This window comes from Pan paniscus, chromosome 18, assembly GCF_029289425.2.
Source record: "Pan paniscus chromosome 18, NHGRI_mPanPan1-v2.0_pri, whole genome shotgun sequence".
In the NCBI taxonomy this organism is placed as follows: Eukaryota; Metazoa; Chordata; class Mammalia; order Primates; family Hominidae; genus Pan; species Pan paniscus.
In genome coordinates, this window is record NC_073267.2 from 32,941,128 (window position 1) to 32,957,694 (window position 16,567).

General features: G+C 38.9%; 1 protein-coding gene across 6 annotated transcripts in view; it reads right to left on the reverse strand.

Moving 5' to 3' along the window:
* Nucleotides 1-16,567, reverse strand: part of LOC129394212 (eukaryotic translation initiation factor 3 subunit C-like) — a 34,593-nt gene that overhangs the window by 3,627 nt on the left and 14,399 nt on the right. For all 6 annotated transcript variants that reach the window (XM_063597555.1, XM_055099833.2, XM_055099832.2 and 3 more), the window contains 8 exons: nucleotides 16,106-16,269; nucleotides 11,415-11,551; nucleotides 10,054-10,112; nucleotides 8,564-8,777; nucleotides 4,776-4,901; nucleotides 4,326-4,398; nucleotides 3,306-3,403; nucleotides 1,410-1,582 (listed from right to left, as the gene is read on the reverse strand). The gene's annotated coding sequence lies outside the window, so the exon portion shown is untranslated. The remainder of the gene's footprint in view (nucleotides 1-1,409; nucleotides 1,583-3,305; nucleotides 3,404-4,325; nucleotides 4,399-4,775; nucleotides 4,902-8,563; nucleotides 8,778-10,053; nucleotides 10,113-11,414; nucleotides 11,552-16,105; nucleotides 16,270-16,567) is intronic.

Consider the following 16,567-nt stretch of genomic DNA (forward strand, 5'->3'; position numbering starts at 1 on the left):
GGGGAAGCATTCTTGGCCATGCATGCACAGTGGCTCATGTCTATAATCCCAACACTTTGGGAGGCTGAGGTGGGAAGACTGCTTGAGGCCAAACGTTCAAGACCAGCCTGGGAAACACTGAGACCCCATCTCTACAAAAATAAAAAATTAGCAGGAGCTATGGTGGGAGGATCACTTGAGCTCAAGAGATAGAGGCTGCACTGAGTCGTGATGGCACCACCCCACTTTAAAAAGAAAAAAAAAAAAAAGCTGGGTATGGGTCATGACACCCGCTTGTAGGGCTGAGTGAGATGGGAAGTTCACCTGGGCCCAAGAGTTCAAGACTACAGTGAGCTATGATCGCACTACTACACTCCAGCCTGGGTGACAGAGTGAGGCTCCAGCTCCAAAAATAAATAAATAAAATAAAAACCCCACCATTCTACCATTCTCAAAGGCCTAAAAGATCCTCATAAATCAATATACACCTATCCTATAAATTATGTCCCTTTTATTTTATGTCTGAATTAACGGCTTTTTATTTCAACTCTGTACAGTCTTCAAACCACCACCTTTTAGACACTAAAAATGAAGCGAAGATATTAAACCATTTTGAAACCATATTGGTTTAAAATACCAATATGCTGGTTTCATTTATCTTTAAGTTCTGACATTTCTGCTCAAGTACACAACTTACTATATAATCAATATCCTATTTTATTTAGCAACATGTTCAGCAAAAGTATATGCTCCGAAAAGCAAGTTTTATCCTAACGGTAAAACTTTCATCAGTTAGATTAAATTTTTTATGACTGTATCACACATGCTTCTTTCTCCTTATTCAAAGCAGAGTACAATGCCTGGGGTTCATTTCTTGTGTCTTTTCCACTGAACCCTCATTGGATGTGCTATATACAGTGCAGCTAATGTCTGAGGCTGCTGAAGTGTGGCAATCTAGCTACCTCATTTTTAATTTGTTTATGTTCTTTGATATCAAGCTATCAAAGAATATAAAGATATACAAGTTTTCATATGAGTTCCATCTTATGCTCAGAGAAGATTACTTTCTGAGGCTTCTCCTATAGTGTGCTATTCATAATATGTTGAAAAACTAAAAGGAAACCCAATAATTTAAAAGTAAAATTATAAGAAATATTATTTAAAAATGAAAGAATAAGATTTAAAAATTCAGAGTGGCCTTTTGTCATGGGAGGGTAGGGGAGTTGGATGAAAGGAGGATGAGATATAACAGGATTCTCTGCTTTTCTGGTTATTTAAGAACGCAGTCAGACAATATATACATATATACATACATACATACATGCTAAACAAATGAAGGATTAATAACAGTTCACCTGGTAAAGAGAATCATTTACAATGTAAAACAATTTTATTTTTGAATGACACTTCAAATGCCCAAAAGCACTTACAACTGTTACGTATGCCTCAGTAATTGGAGGACCCGAATTGGGCTGAAGCGTTCCCCAATGCTCCTCAGCACAGTACTAAATACCCGGAGAAGCGCAGCCAGCTTTGGTAATGACACTGATGGAGGAGGGACGTCTTCATCCACTGATTCCCCAGAGGCCACATGGCTGAGGTCCTAGATGTGAATTCACAGCATTCTTAATAAGTAGTACATTGTTTAAAAAAAAAACAAAAAACTCTAAAATATTTCAATCAATTCATTTTAGAATAGATTTTTAGGCTTTTAGAAAGAGAACTGTGGCCCATGAGAATATTCATGACTCTGAATATAAAAATGGGTTTTACCTAATTATTTCAAAAAGCCAACATTAAACCCAGTAGACAACAAATTAAGGAAATAATCTCTTAAATCAACTCAGAAAGCTGTTGGGAAAAAATAAATTCTAGCACATATGCTCTAGTTATATGTAGGTATAAATGAAGACGGAAGCTTTTGCCACTCCTGAATTAGTTTTTGGCTAAAAATCTCATTCTAGCTATTCTTTGAGCCACTCAGCTCAACAGTAAGTCCTCCAAACCAAGAGCATGCACATGAAGAGCAAAGGGAGATTACAAGACCTGGTCTACAGATGTGGAACTGAAGAAGTACGATATATGAAAAGGACAAGATTCACAAAAACTAGGATACTAGAACCAATGTATACATCTACCTAAAATTAAGCACCAAAATAACAGAAGAGAATGAGATCTTAAGGATAACAAGGGGAAACATCTCTACAAACTAGAATGTGTGGCTTATGAGAGGTAGATCAGCTTTAAACGTGGGCTGTGAAAAAAGACATTCTAGGTGTGGGGGCGAAGAAAAAACAACGCAGAAGCAAAACATTTCCTTGCTTTTCTAGGAAAGAGTAAACACATCAGTACAGCTAAAGGTACTGAATTCCTGTTGACTACAAGCAGCAAAGATGAAAAAAACAAGATGAGGCCAAAATCTTTATGGGAGCCTTGATTGGTTGATCTGAATAGGGGAGAAACACAAAGAGATTCAGATAAGAGATGGCACTGAGTTAAGCCATGACAGTGGGGCCAGAAAAGCCAAGTACCAGTAACAGAGGCTTCAGCTGCGCTCTTAAAGCTCCTATGCTATATTCGTACGGCCACAAAAGCTGGCTGAAGCCAAGGCTTGTCCTCCAAAGTACGATTCAAGATCTCCTGTACATATGTAAGAGGAAAATCTTTAGGAGCTTTTGGTGTTTTGTGTTTTTTTATAACACAACATCAATTTGCTTTAAGACTCTGAAGACTGGGAACAAAAAATAAAAATAAATAACAAAAAATGTCTTTAGAAAAATACCAGCTACCGAGAGTATGTAAAGCTTTGCGAAATACGAAGCTTGCAACGTTTCTTTTAGTCTCTCCAATAATTCTCCTGGTAACTTAAACACATCTGAAATAAATGTTTAAAATACTGACTGGGCACGGGGGCTCATGCCTATAATCCCAGCACTTTGGGAGGCCGACGCGGGTAGATCACCAGTGGTCAGGAGTTTGAGACCAGCCTGGCCAACATGGTGAAACCCCGTCTCTACTAAAAATACAAAAATTAGCTGGGCGTAGTGGTGGGCACCTGTAATTCCAGCTACTCAGGAGGCTGAGGCAGGAGAATCATTTGAACCCAGGAGGTGGAGGTTGCAGTGAGCTGAGATCGTGCCATTGCACTCCAGCCTGAGTGACAGAGCGAGACTCCGTCTCAAGAAAAATTTTTTTTCAAAATATTGCAATGGGCTTGTAATTTCTGCTTAAATGTCAGGAGGTCTGAGCCATTTTAAAATAAATCTAGCACAATTTAAGATTTTTTCTTAATCAAAATTTTAAGAAACAGCTTTCTATATACTCACCTCAGCATATGCTTCCATGTCTTCTAGAAACTGACCAAGAAGAGTCGTAGAAAATGCAAGATCAGCTACCCAAAATGGCTCCAAACTCTGCAACCACCCTTGGAATCGTATAAGAAATTGTGAAAGGGTAGGGGAGAGAAAAAACACCAAAAAATCCAAATTAAAAAAATATAAGAGGCTCGTTTTAAAAAGTATCTGGTTTTCAAGCAGCATACCCTAAAACATGTCCTATATCATAAAATGAAGACTGCTAAACATGCTGATCACGATTAACCAATACCTCTTTAATTAATACCTCTTTAATTTCTGCAGAAATTAACAGGTAAATGTTATTTCCTTACTTTTTCAGTAAATTTCATATCTATATTGTCACTACACATGACTTAAGACTAAAATGCCACAATCTACCATTGGCCTGGCTAATCCCAGGGCCACATCTAACCATTAAAGGTGTATACTCATCTCCTCAGTGAAAATGAAACAGACCACTATCACCTGAATATCCTATTTTCAAAAGTTTATTACACCAAGTAAGTTACGAGAAACTATGACACTTGAAACAAGCTGAAATGTGCAAATGAGCCACGCTAGTCATTCACTTAACTTCAAAAAAATGGGAAACAAAACCATTTCTCATTTATGACAATTCTCCAAATTAACCCTATATTTCCTTTTTAAAAAAAATAACCAGAAAAACAATAAAATGTGACAAATAACTTGGATCTTCCATTGTCCACTTCAGGGTATTGCCACTGCAATATATTCTTACCATATACTTTCCTACCAGTACAAACTACAAATAACTTGGGGAAGTCCTGTCTGTACTTACTCTACCCACCTACTAGTAATTTCCTCTGAAAATATATATTTAGCTAACAAGTCATGTTCATTTACAATAAAACATTTCTCTGAATTAGTTTTCTTGCATTATTAAAGAAATGGTATTGATAGATGGTCATTGGGGGACCACTGCTCCTCCCCGACAGTATTTAAATAACTGGTATAGGCTGCAAGACTTACCAGATACCTGCTGCATGAGCGAAGGTTTCTGAGTACGATCTCTATGCCATCCAACTAATATATCAACTGTATCCTTGATGGAAACAAAGAGAGAGGGGGCCAATCATTTTAAGATATTACTGCCATTCACCTGTGGACCATTTCACAGCAAAAGATCCTAAAAGGAGCATCTATGTTCACCTACTTGACATTCTAGAAACTTAGAAAGGGGAGAGGGGCAGGAAAATAAAAGAACTACATTTCTCACAACAATGAAATAGTTTATTTTCTTCAAATATTTTAAGATACGAACGTCAGAAAGAAAAATGCGGCATTTAACCCTGGAACCTCAAATATCACTGATTATATTCAAAGGAGCAGAGGCATTGTTTTCCATCTGATTCCTCAGTTCCTCACACACACAACCATCCCCCTCACCCCATGATCTGAACAGCGGAATGAGGAACTCACCCTAAAATTAGTGCTGAAAATATGAGGGTAACATCGAGCCACCAAAAGAATGCACTTAACACATCTGCAAAGCAATTCTGGTGTATCCACATTTTCAAGAATTGACTGCAGGCTGGTCATTACAAGCTTAAAAATAAAAGTTACAAACCGTGAACATTCAACAAAATAGGGAGAAAACAAGCAAATTAGGTTCATTATTTACTGACTACATAAAAAACTGAGTATGAGACCAAGAAAAATAGATTCTGTAGTTTTAGTTAAAAAAAAAAAAATTCACTTGTAAATCCCAACTGCTTGGGAGGCTGAGACACAAGAATCGCTTGAACCCAGGAGGCAGAGGTTGCAGTGAGCTGAGATTGCACCGCTGCACTCCAGCCTGGACAATACAGCCAGACTCCATCTCAAAAAAAATAATAATTAATAAATAAATAAAATAAATAAATTGAAAATGTTTCGCTCCACTAAGATGTTAAGCTAAAAACAAATACTGCTTTCTCTTCTTCAATGTTTGTTAATATTAGTCCTTTGACATCAGTTAACATTAGTCCTTAATAACATCTGTTTACAATATCCCTAAATGCTCTAAGATTCTACCTGTGATTAAATTTCAAATACCAAAAAGTAAAATGGATTTGGGAAACTTTTCTATAAAGTACAACAATTACTTTGCAATCCAAAATATAAAGCAAATTTTATATAATTTATGCTTTAGTATATTAGTACTTGCTTCATATTAAAATTAAAGAAGATCAGTATGGCACCACACATAAATAACATGCAGGCTCAGGTTACCATTATACATGAATTTTTAAAATAAATATATGGCAAAAATAAAATAATAAATAACTATTTGTCATTCCATTGAAAGAATATTTATTTTGCAGCTGTTAAAAAACATTTTTCCCTAAAAAAGGAAAAGCTGCGCTTTACATAGCAATCTTATAAAAGAAATGCTAGAATCAGAAAACCATCATTTTAGGCTGGGTGCAGTGGCTCACACCTGTAACCCCAGCACTTTGGGAGGACGAGGCAGGTGGATCACCTGAGGTCAGGAGTTCAAGACCAGATTGGCCAGCATGATGAACTCCGTCTCTACTAAAAATATAAAAATTAGCAGAGCACAGTGGCACATGCCTGTAATCCCAGCTACTCAGGAGGCTGAAGCAAGAGAACTGCTTGAACCTGGGAGGCGGAGGTTGCAGTGAGCCGAGATGGTGCCACTGCCCTCCAGCTTGGACAATAGAACAAGATTACATCTCAAAAAAAAAAGAGAGAAAAAGAAAACCATTATTTTGCAATAGCCAATGTTATAATCTACACAGGCACAGACTATCAATGCTAAAAATCATTTAAAAGACATCTTAAGGGTAATTACAGAAATTTGAATATAGAACACATATGTAATAAAATTCATTTTCTTAGGTACGATTACAATATTCTTGTTATACAGAAGAAAAACCTTATTCTTGGGAGATGCATACTAAAACATTATGGGGTGAACTGTCATCATGTATATGGTTTTCAGATGCTCAACAAAAGTGTGTGAGAAAATAAAACTGTGGCAAAATATTAGTAACTGGTAAATCTAGGTGAAGCATATATTATGAAATTATTATCATATTTACAGGTATTTATTTTACTGGTGCATCTATCTTTCTATGAATGTGAGAATTTTCACAAGAGATGGGAAAATGTTCATAATTATGCATGCAGAATAAGCCCAAGCTGGTGGCATTCTGTTCAGTTACAGGTAATTTTCTGAATCCTCCCTCAAATTTTTCTCAAACCTCTATAATCAAGGGGGAAAATGTTTCATTTTGTTTTGCTTTTTTGAGACAGGGTTGCCTATAATGGAGTGCAATAGCTTGACCATAGCTCACTGTAGCTTCAACCTCCCAGGCACAAGCGATCCTCCTGCCTCAGCCTCCAAGTAGCTGGGATTACAGATGCATGCCACCATGCCCAACTTATTTTTTTTCCTTTTTTTGATAGAAACAGGGTTTCACCATGTTGCCCAGGCTGGTCTCAAACTCCTGGACTCAGGCAATTCACCGGCCTCAGCCTCCCACAGTGCTGGGGTTACAGGAGTGAGCCACCATGCCCAGTTAAAAATACATTTTTTATTAAAAAAAAAAAAGAACATTCCTTATATTTCCTTTATATTTTTTAAACTACATACCCAAAATAAAGCATATCAAAAACTGTATTAAAAAAAACCCCTAATATCAGATATTCCAAACACAACAATACCATAATTTAATCACTTAAAATCTTACTCAAAACTAAATCAATGATCTTTTAGGCCAGGTGTGGTGGCTCATGACACTAATCACAGTACTTTGGGAGGCCGAGGCAGGAGGATCACTTGAGGTCAGGAGTTCAAGACCAGCATGGCCAACACAATGAAACCCCATCTCTACTAAAAATACAAAAATTAGCCAGGCTAATGGCACACTCCTGTAATACCAGCTACTCAGGAGGCTGAGGCAGGAGATTCACTTGAACCAGGGAGGCAGAAGTTGCAGTGAGCCGAGATCATGCCACTGCACTCCAGGCTGGACAACAGAGCAAGACTCTGCATCAAAAAAAAAAAAAAAAGGAATGATGTTTTAATATATTCAGATACACAAATGTGAAATAAAACTAAGTAGAGCTGGTATTCATTTACACATAATTATCTTATACCATTTGGAATAAGAATTTGGGGCACGTTAGCAAACCAAAAGGCTCAGAAAGAAGTTGTGATATTTAGTTCTTGTTTCCCTCTACAAATGTGAAGCACTCTTCTATCCAGCATTCCTAGCGGAGTTCCTATTTTCAAATTTGCAAATCATTCTGGTCCTAAGCAATCTCAAAAAAACATTTCTAAAAACCAAAGAGGAAAAAAAATCCTTTTTTTTTTTTTTTTTGAGACAGAGTCTGGCTCTGTTGCCCAGGCAATGGTGTGATCTCGGCTCACTGCAACCTCGGCCTCCGGGGTTCAAGCGATTCTCCTGCCTCAGCTTCCTGAGTAGCTGGGACTACAGGCACGTGCCACCATGCCTGGCTAATTTTTGTATTGTTAGTAGAGACGGGGTTTCACCATGTTGGCCAGGATGGTTTCGATCCCTTGACCTCATGATGTTCCCACCTCGGCCTCCCAAAGTGCTGGGATTACAGGCATATAGGCCACCGCGCTTGGCTGAGGAAAAAAATCTTAAAACTAACTTATTTCAAATCTAACTTCAACGTGTATCTTTTTTTTCTTTTTTTTTTTTGAGACAGAGTCTCACTCTGTTGCCCAGGCTGGAGTGCAGTGGTGCGATCTCGACTCACTGCAAGCTCCGCCTCACAGGTTCACGGCATTCTCCTGCCTCAGTCTCCCAATTAGCTGAGACTACAGGTGCCCACCACCACGCCCGGCTAATTTTTTTTGTATTTTTAGTAGATATGGGGTTTCACTATGTTAGCCAGGATGGTCTCGATCTCCTGACTTCATGATCCGCCTGCCTCGGCCTCCCAAAGTGCTGGGATTACAGGCGTGAGACACCGCACCCGGCGTGTAAGCCAATTTCTTAGAAGAAATCTCTCCCTCTCTCTCCACATATATGCATATATGTATGTAGCACTGATCCTTGAACAGTGTATCCTTTACTCAAACTGAGAAAGAGGAATTTTTAAAACATATTTCCTATCAGTAGATAACCCCTATTCTATGTTTCCCTTCTTCAAGCTCCTCTCCAAGGACATGTGTTAAGGGACAATTTTCTTCCCAAGTACATCATGCATTTTTCCCCCTTCATTCTTACCTGCATTACAGATGAAAAGGCTTTCTTTTCTCCTACAGTCTCTAGTGCTTTGTAGGCGGCACATAAGTAGAGGAGTTTAACTTCATCTTTTGCAGATGAGCTAAATTTGCTAAAAATCCACTTGAAGATCTTCTCAGCCTCATACCTCAGAGAAGCACAAAGAAGGCCAAGACAGCAAGCTCCCTCCTGTCTCAACTCCTGAAGCAATTCGCTACTGTGTTTATTTTAATGCAAACAAAAAACACACACAAAAGGCTTAAGTTTTCTATGATGACATGAGTAATACATCTTACAAAAGAATGTCTTAAGTGGTTTTTTAAATTTCTATTCAAACTACATAAAAGGTTGAAATTTTCTCCACTCTAAATACTACATTCTGTCTAGCCTGCATTGCCCTCAAGTATCTGTCTGACATTACTTTCTTTTTACAAAATCAATTATTTACAAACAGTGAGGGAAGGCCCAAAAATGCTAAATTCCATCTCAAACGGTATTAAATAACTCTCAGAAAAGGGCAGCAACAAATAATTAGATAAAACACTCTATACATAACTACATTCTACATAATATCCAATATGTAATGACTATAAAATATAAAATGGTAATAGTTAAATACAGAAACTTAAAAGGATAACAGTAATGATTTACATAGAACTTTAATAAGTAACTATAAAACAAAACCATCAAAAGGCACTAAGGTTTATGACCAGCTGAGATAAATTTTGGGTACTTGCCAACACTGCAAATCTTTAGGAATCACCATAACAAAAAATGACCACACACCTCCGGAGACTCTAATAGCCAGAGAATATATGGTTTGGATCCACTCTTACCCAAAGAAGGAAATTCCTTTTTACCTCTATTCTCTAAGCAGTTTCAAATTCTCTAGTTTACAAAAACTAATTTTATTCTTCATGCCTGCATCAAGAGTTTATGCCATTCCATAAGTCAAGACTCAGTTATCCAGTGAGACTAGCAAATTAAAAAAATAAAATATTCCAGCCAGGCACGGTGGCTCATGCCTGTAATCCCAACACTTTGGAAGGCTAAGGTGGGTGGATCACCTGAGGTCAGGAGTTCTAGACCAGCCTGGCCAACATGGTGAAACCCTGTCTCTACCAAAAATACAAAAATTAGCTGGCAGTTGTGGTGCACGCCTGTAGTCCCAGCTACTCGGGAGGCTGAGGCAGGAGAATCACTTGAACCCGGGAAGTGGAGGTTGCAGTGAGCTGAGATCGCACCACTGCACTCCAGCCTGGGCGACACGGTGAGACTCTGGCTCAAAAAATAAATATTCTTTTCAAGTGGATTCCATTTGTATTCAACCGTAATTAACACATAATTAATGCAGATAAAAATGACAAGACCCACTGAAATGTCAATAGATGTTCATAAACAAAGCCAGTGGGTTTGTCTTCTTGTGTATTGTTAAGTAATTTCTAAAAATATATTTTAAAGTCATTTAAACCGAACCATTATTAGTTACTTACCTTTCATTAAGCACATCATGTACAGCAGCCAAGATATTATCCAATTGTTTAACTAGTACCTTTAAAAGAAAACACATTTATGAAAACTTCAAATTCCTATACTTTTAAGAATAGCATTGTGTACTTTTTTACTTGTCTTCCCCTCCAAATTCTAATTCAACAGTACTTTACTTTCTTTATTATTCCCACTCCCCAATGAGCATGTATCAGGAATGTCATGTTTCCTTTCAGCCTATGAAAGAAATTCACCCACTGGAAACATAGAGCTGTGATCATCAACAAAAAAATAAACTCAAAAAGCTTGTTTTATTTACTTTGAAATCCATTTGAAAAATTGACTGATGGATGGAGGGATAGATGGAGAGATATGTGACAAGGCAGTATTTAGGGCAAAACATTAACGACAAAAATTAGATGATGGGTTTAACAGATTCAATGTCAAATTCTTTCAACTTGCTATATATTTGAAACTACTCATAATAAAATTTGGAAGGAGGAGAAACTTGCTTTGATCCAAGTGTCATCTGCCTCACTAGACCATTTTCATTAATTTTCTCCTGTTCATTGTCAAGTTCTTTTTTTTTTTTTTTTTTTTAAGATGGAGTTTCACTCTTTTCGCCCAGGCTGGAGTGCAATGGCGTGATCTCAGCTCACTGCAACCTCCGTCTCCTGGGTTCAAGCGATTCTCCTGCCACAGCCTCCCATGTAGCTGGAATTACGGTCATGTGCCACCACGTCCAGCTAATTTTGTATTTTTAGTAGAGATGGGGCTTCACTATGTTGGGCAGGCTGGTATCGAACTCCTGAACTCAGGTGATCCGCCCGCCTTGGCCTCCCAAAATGCTGGGATTACAGGCATGAGCCACCACACCTGGCCCATATCAAGTTCTTAATTGGTGTAAAGAAAGTGAAGAAAAAAATTTAACCCTTCCTATACTTTGTTACATTTCTGTTGTTGTTTTAAGAGGCAAGGACTCCCTCTGTCGCCCAGGTTGACATGCAGAGGTGTGATCGTATCTCACTGCAACCCTGAATTCCTGGGCTCAAGTGATTCTTCCACCTCAGCCAGGTGTAGTGGCACATGCCTGAAGTCCCAGCTACTCAGGAGGCCACAGCGGGAGGATAGCTTGAATCCAGGAGTTTGAGACTGCAGTGAGCTATGATTGTGCCACTGCACTCCAGCCTGGGCGACAGAGCAAGATCTTGTCTTTAAGAAGAAAAAGAAATTACATATTAGAGAGCATTAAGTTCTTGATCATCATAATACAGACTTTCCCCATTCTTAAACTACTCAAGGTAGCATTACCTAGTTTATTATGGAAACACAAAAATCCTCATATTTCCAAACATACTATACTTACCAGCTTATTTTCTGGTTGCTGAATAAATTCTTTCAACTGCTTTACAGTGACCAATCTTCAGTCTCTGTCGTCTTCCCGGGTGATCCTCTGAAGAAGATTTGACAGTCGAGACTCATCACAATAAGACATCGATCTCTCTGTGAATATATAATCATTTTGTTGTCCATTGAGTATAAATAAGCAAAGGAATTTTTAAATTTTAAAATAATTTTTAAATTTTTAAAATTAAAAATTATTTAAATAATAATTAAATTATTATGGTGGCTCATGCCTGTAATCCCAGTACTTTGGAAGGCGGGTAGATCACATGAGTTCAGGAGTTTGAGACCAGCCTGGGCAACATGGTGAAACCCTGTCTCCACAGACACACAAAAAATTACATAAACTAGCCAGCCAAGGTGGTGTGCACCTGTAGTCCCAGCTACTCGGGAGGCTGAGGCAGGAGAATCACTGGAGCCCGTGAGGTGGAGGTTGCAGTGAGCCGAGATCACCCTATTGCACTCCAGCCTGGGTGACAGAGCAAGACCCTCTCTCAAAAATAAAATTACATCAAAAGTCACAGTCCACTGGTCAATAAAAGCTCAGGGAATATAGGTCCTATCGCTCTTTTGTTCAACTCTATATTCCAAATCCCAGCAGAGTGCCTGGCACATAACAGACCCTCAAAAAAATATTTGCTGAAGGAAACGAGAAATGAATAACCCTAGGCCAACTGAACACCTCATTCCAGAGGACTGGCTGGGAGAGAAAAAAGAAAGGCCTTAGTAACAACTTTCTTTGGGTCCATTCCAAACTGTTTTCAACATGCAGGTAAAGAGCCTGGGTGTAGGTAAATTAAACAACTTCCAAGGGGTACGGATAAAGCCTCAATCGAGTAAAAACAGGATATAGGCTTCTACTTATCATCTAGGTATCCCACTGGAGGAAAGCCTCTTATTCACATTATCATCATTTCCCTGGGATGAAGTTTTGGGGAGCCATAATCACACATTTAGTTCAACAAATGTCTAATTATCATCTACCACATGCAAGGCATGCCTCCACTAGAAAGGTAGCAAACCACAACTTTTCTCCCCTTATTTTTTAATCACAAGAACAAGCAAACAATAGTGAATACTATCAGTATATTAACAATGCCTTTAAAAACTAGATTTTTGCTGGGCGAGGTGGCTCTTGCCTGTAATTACCCAGCACTTTGGAAGGCCAAGGCAGGCAGATCACTTGAGCCCAGGAGTTCGAGACCAGCATCGGCAACATGGTACAACCCCATCTCTACGAAAAATACAAAAATTAGCTGGGCACAGTGGCACATGCCTGTAATCCCAGCTACTCAGGAGGCTGAGGTGGGAGGATCGCTTTAGCCTGGGAAGCAAAGGTTGCAGTGAAATCACACTAGTGCATTCCAGCCTGGGTGACAGAGCGAGACTGTCTCAAAAAACAAAACAAAACAAAAAACTCAATTTTTGCAAAACATTTTCAACTGTGCTATTCACCATAATTAGCCAATACATACGTAAACAACAAATCACAAAGGGTCTGACAGTTTCATTTCTAAGGTATGAGAAAAAATTGATAATAAAAGAAACCAGAAGGCTGGGCATGGTGGCTCACACCTGTAATCCCAGCACTTTGGGAGGCCGAGAGGGCAGATCACGGGGTCAGGAGATTGAGACCTGCCTGGCCAACATGGTGGAACCTCGTCTCTACTAAAGATACAAAAAATTAGCCGGGCATGGTGGCACGCTCCTGTAATCCCAGCTACTCGGGAGGCTGAGGCAGGAGAATCACTTTAATCTGGGAGGTGGAGGCTGCAGTGACCTGAGATCGCGCCATTGCACTCCAGCCTGGGTGCCAGGGAGATACTCCATCTCATAAATAAATAAATAAATAAATAACTACAAGGGGAACAAAACACACTGGATCCTTTTGGAGGGTGGGGGGTGGGAGGAGGGAGAGGATCAAGAGAAACAACCAATGGGTACCAGGCTTAATACCTGGGTGATAAAATAATCTATACTACAAACCCTCATGACACAAGTTTACCAGTGTAACAAATCTGCACTTGTATCCTGAATTTAAAAGTTAAAAAAAAAAAAAAAGAAACCACAATGTCTGAGAGAAGAATAGGATTTTTACAAATCCCTAGCCCATAGAGTATTTCAATAAGGACAGATACCAAAAATGTCATCAAGTTACCAGCTGGGAAATTAGGCTCTACTTACAATTCTGTCACTAGCAAACTACATGACCCTGAGCCTTTGAAGAAGAGGAATTGTTTACTGAACTACTTTAGAGTCACTGTTTAGCTTCTATAATATCATAAGTCTAAGGCTTCAAACACTCTGTTTTAACAAACAGCATACATAGCCTTTGAATTCATTCCACTTGTGAAAACATAAAAAGAAATCAGTTTTTTAAAAGTTATATACCAACAATAAAAGCTACAGGCACAAAGATTTTCACCAAGATACACGAAGCACACACACAGTATAAAAAAAAAAAAAAAAGTCAAAAATTAAATGTCCAAAAAGTAATTACATCTGACAAAGCCCATAACTCAGCTTTACCGATAAATTTCTCTTTAAGGAAAAAAATTATCATTACCTCTAATCCTCTGAACTTTCTTTTTTGTTGTTGTTTTTTTGAGATGGAGTCTCGCTCTGTTGCCCAGGCTGGAGTGCAGTGGTGCACTCAGCTCACTGCAAGCTCTGCCTCCCGGGTTCACGCCATTCTCCTGCCTCAGCCTCCTGGGTAGCTGGGACTACAGGCGCCCACCACCGCGCCTGGCTAATTTTTTGTATTTTCAGTAGAGACAGGGTTTCACCGTGTTAGTCAGGATGGTCTCGATCTCCTGACCTCGTGATCTGCCCGTCTCGGCCTCCCAAAGTGCTGGGATTACAGGAGTGAGCCGCTGCACCCGGCCAATCCTCTGAACTTCCAAGGCACTCACCTATACAGTGAGGCTACGTCATAAGGCAGAAATGCTATCAGTGTATTTAACTTTAGAAAAGTGCTCACTCTAGGCAGGGCCCAGTGGCTCAGGCCTGTAATGAGCACATGTGATCACTTAAGGTCAGGAGTTCGAGACCAGCCTGGCCAACATGGTGAAACCCTGTCTCCACTAAAAATGCAAAAATCAGCTGGGTGTGGTGGCATGTACCTGTAATCCCAGCTACTTGGGAGGCTGAGGCACGAGAATCACTTGAACCTGGGAGGCGGAGGTTGCAGTGAGGAGAGATTGCAGCACTGCGCTCCAGCCTGGGTGACAGAGCAAGACTCTGGCTCAAAAAAATATATTGAAAACAACAACAAAAAAACCAGAAAAGTACCCACTCTAGGGGGCGGGGGGAAGGAGAGCATCAGCAAGAATAGCTTAATGGATGCTGGGTTTAATACCTAGATGATGGGATGATCTGTGCAGCAAACTACCATGGCACACGTTTACCTACATAACAAACCTGTACACCCTGCACATGTACCCTGAACTTAAAAGAGAAAAAAAAAAAAAAAGACAGAAAAGTACCCCCTCTATATATATATCTATATCCTCCACAGGCCCAAGAGTTCAAGGACTTGCTGTAGTAAGAGCCTCTCTCTCTCTATATATATATATCTATATCCTCCACAGGCCCAAGAGTTCAAGGACTTGCTGTAGTAAGAGCCTACTATGCACTATACATTCAATATCCACAATAATTGGGTAAACCTTTTCTGTAAGATCTTATCCAGTCTTCTAATCTTGTTTTAAGAGAATTCTCTTTTAAAATGTACTATAACCTTTCTAGTGGGAAATTAACAATTCACAGGAAAAGAATGTAAACAATTTTTACCTGCACAGTAGACTAAATCAACTTATGCCTGTGCAAGGCGTTAGTAAGAGGCGTCCAGAATAAGAGGAGATACAAGTCTTTGGAAGGTGTATGTGATTGGTCCCCGTTTTCCCAGTCTTACCCTGTGATTTCCTCATGTCTTTGGTGGCTAAAGCATGACTGCCATGCTGAACACTGGTGAACTCAGGGCTGGTCACATTGTTAACCCTCAGCTCTTGCCCCAACGACTTCCGACCATAAGTATTTTCCCCAGATCCCCCACTGACACTGTAGCCACCTACAAACAGCCATGTGTACGTCATTTAAATATGATTGTTCGTTTCATTCAGTCAATTTCCTGATAGCTCAGGATCTTATTACTCAATCTGCAGCTCAACCAGCCTTTGCTTCTCCTACCTTTTTCCTGTACTGTCTGCCTTGAAAATCATTTTCATTTCTTTTAATACACCTTTGAAGTTAAATTAATTTTATTTTGATCCCTTCATTGGAAAATAAGCAAAGAAATGAAAACTAAATTAAATCAAATTTTGCACCTTGTTTTAAAACTTTCTTGAAGTTTAGAGACAGTAGCGAAGAGGAACTTCAACCTTAGCTAAATATTTTTGAAAATAAAAACAAAAATAGTATTGTATCTTTTTTGTAAGAAAACTGCATTGATGAATTGTGTATGGAAAATTTTTAAATTTTAAAAATAATAAAGTGGATAAACGTCCTATAAAGTTTTCAGAAATAACACTGCATTTGTTATTCGTATTTTAAATATATTAGAAGAAAGCGAGAAAGTTGGGGGTGTAAGAAGGCAGGAAGGTGGGATAGGTAGGTTCAAAAAACATGCTTGTAGCAATAAGAAAATATATATACCCTTTTCGTCATTCTGTATGTCAGCGTGGACTCTGGTATCATCGTGCCTTTGCCGAGACACCACAGCTGAATTTGAAGGTTGCAGTCCGTAAGAGGAAGAACCACCTCTATCTCTGGATGAAGAATATTTTAAATTACGTGGGTCAGCTGATGCACTATCAGTTCTATAAAAAGAGAAAAGTTTAAGATTAGAACTTTAAATAACATAAATAAATCTTTCTTTAAACAAGCCTCTCTTCTCCCAAATTTTACATTTAACCATTACTATTGTATTTAGTGTAATATGTACTATATATTATATGTAAGCACTCAGCCGTCTAATAAGAAGTCTTTCACTGGGAAGAGATTCTGAATGGATGAAATGCCAACTTTTCAGTCTCTTCTACTGTTCTAAAGACCCATTCAGAAATACGAATAACTACTGGGATTAGGGTGACTTTGCTGGTTTTAACATTGAAAGCC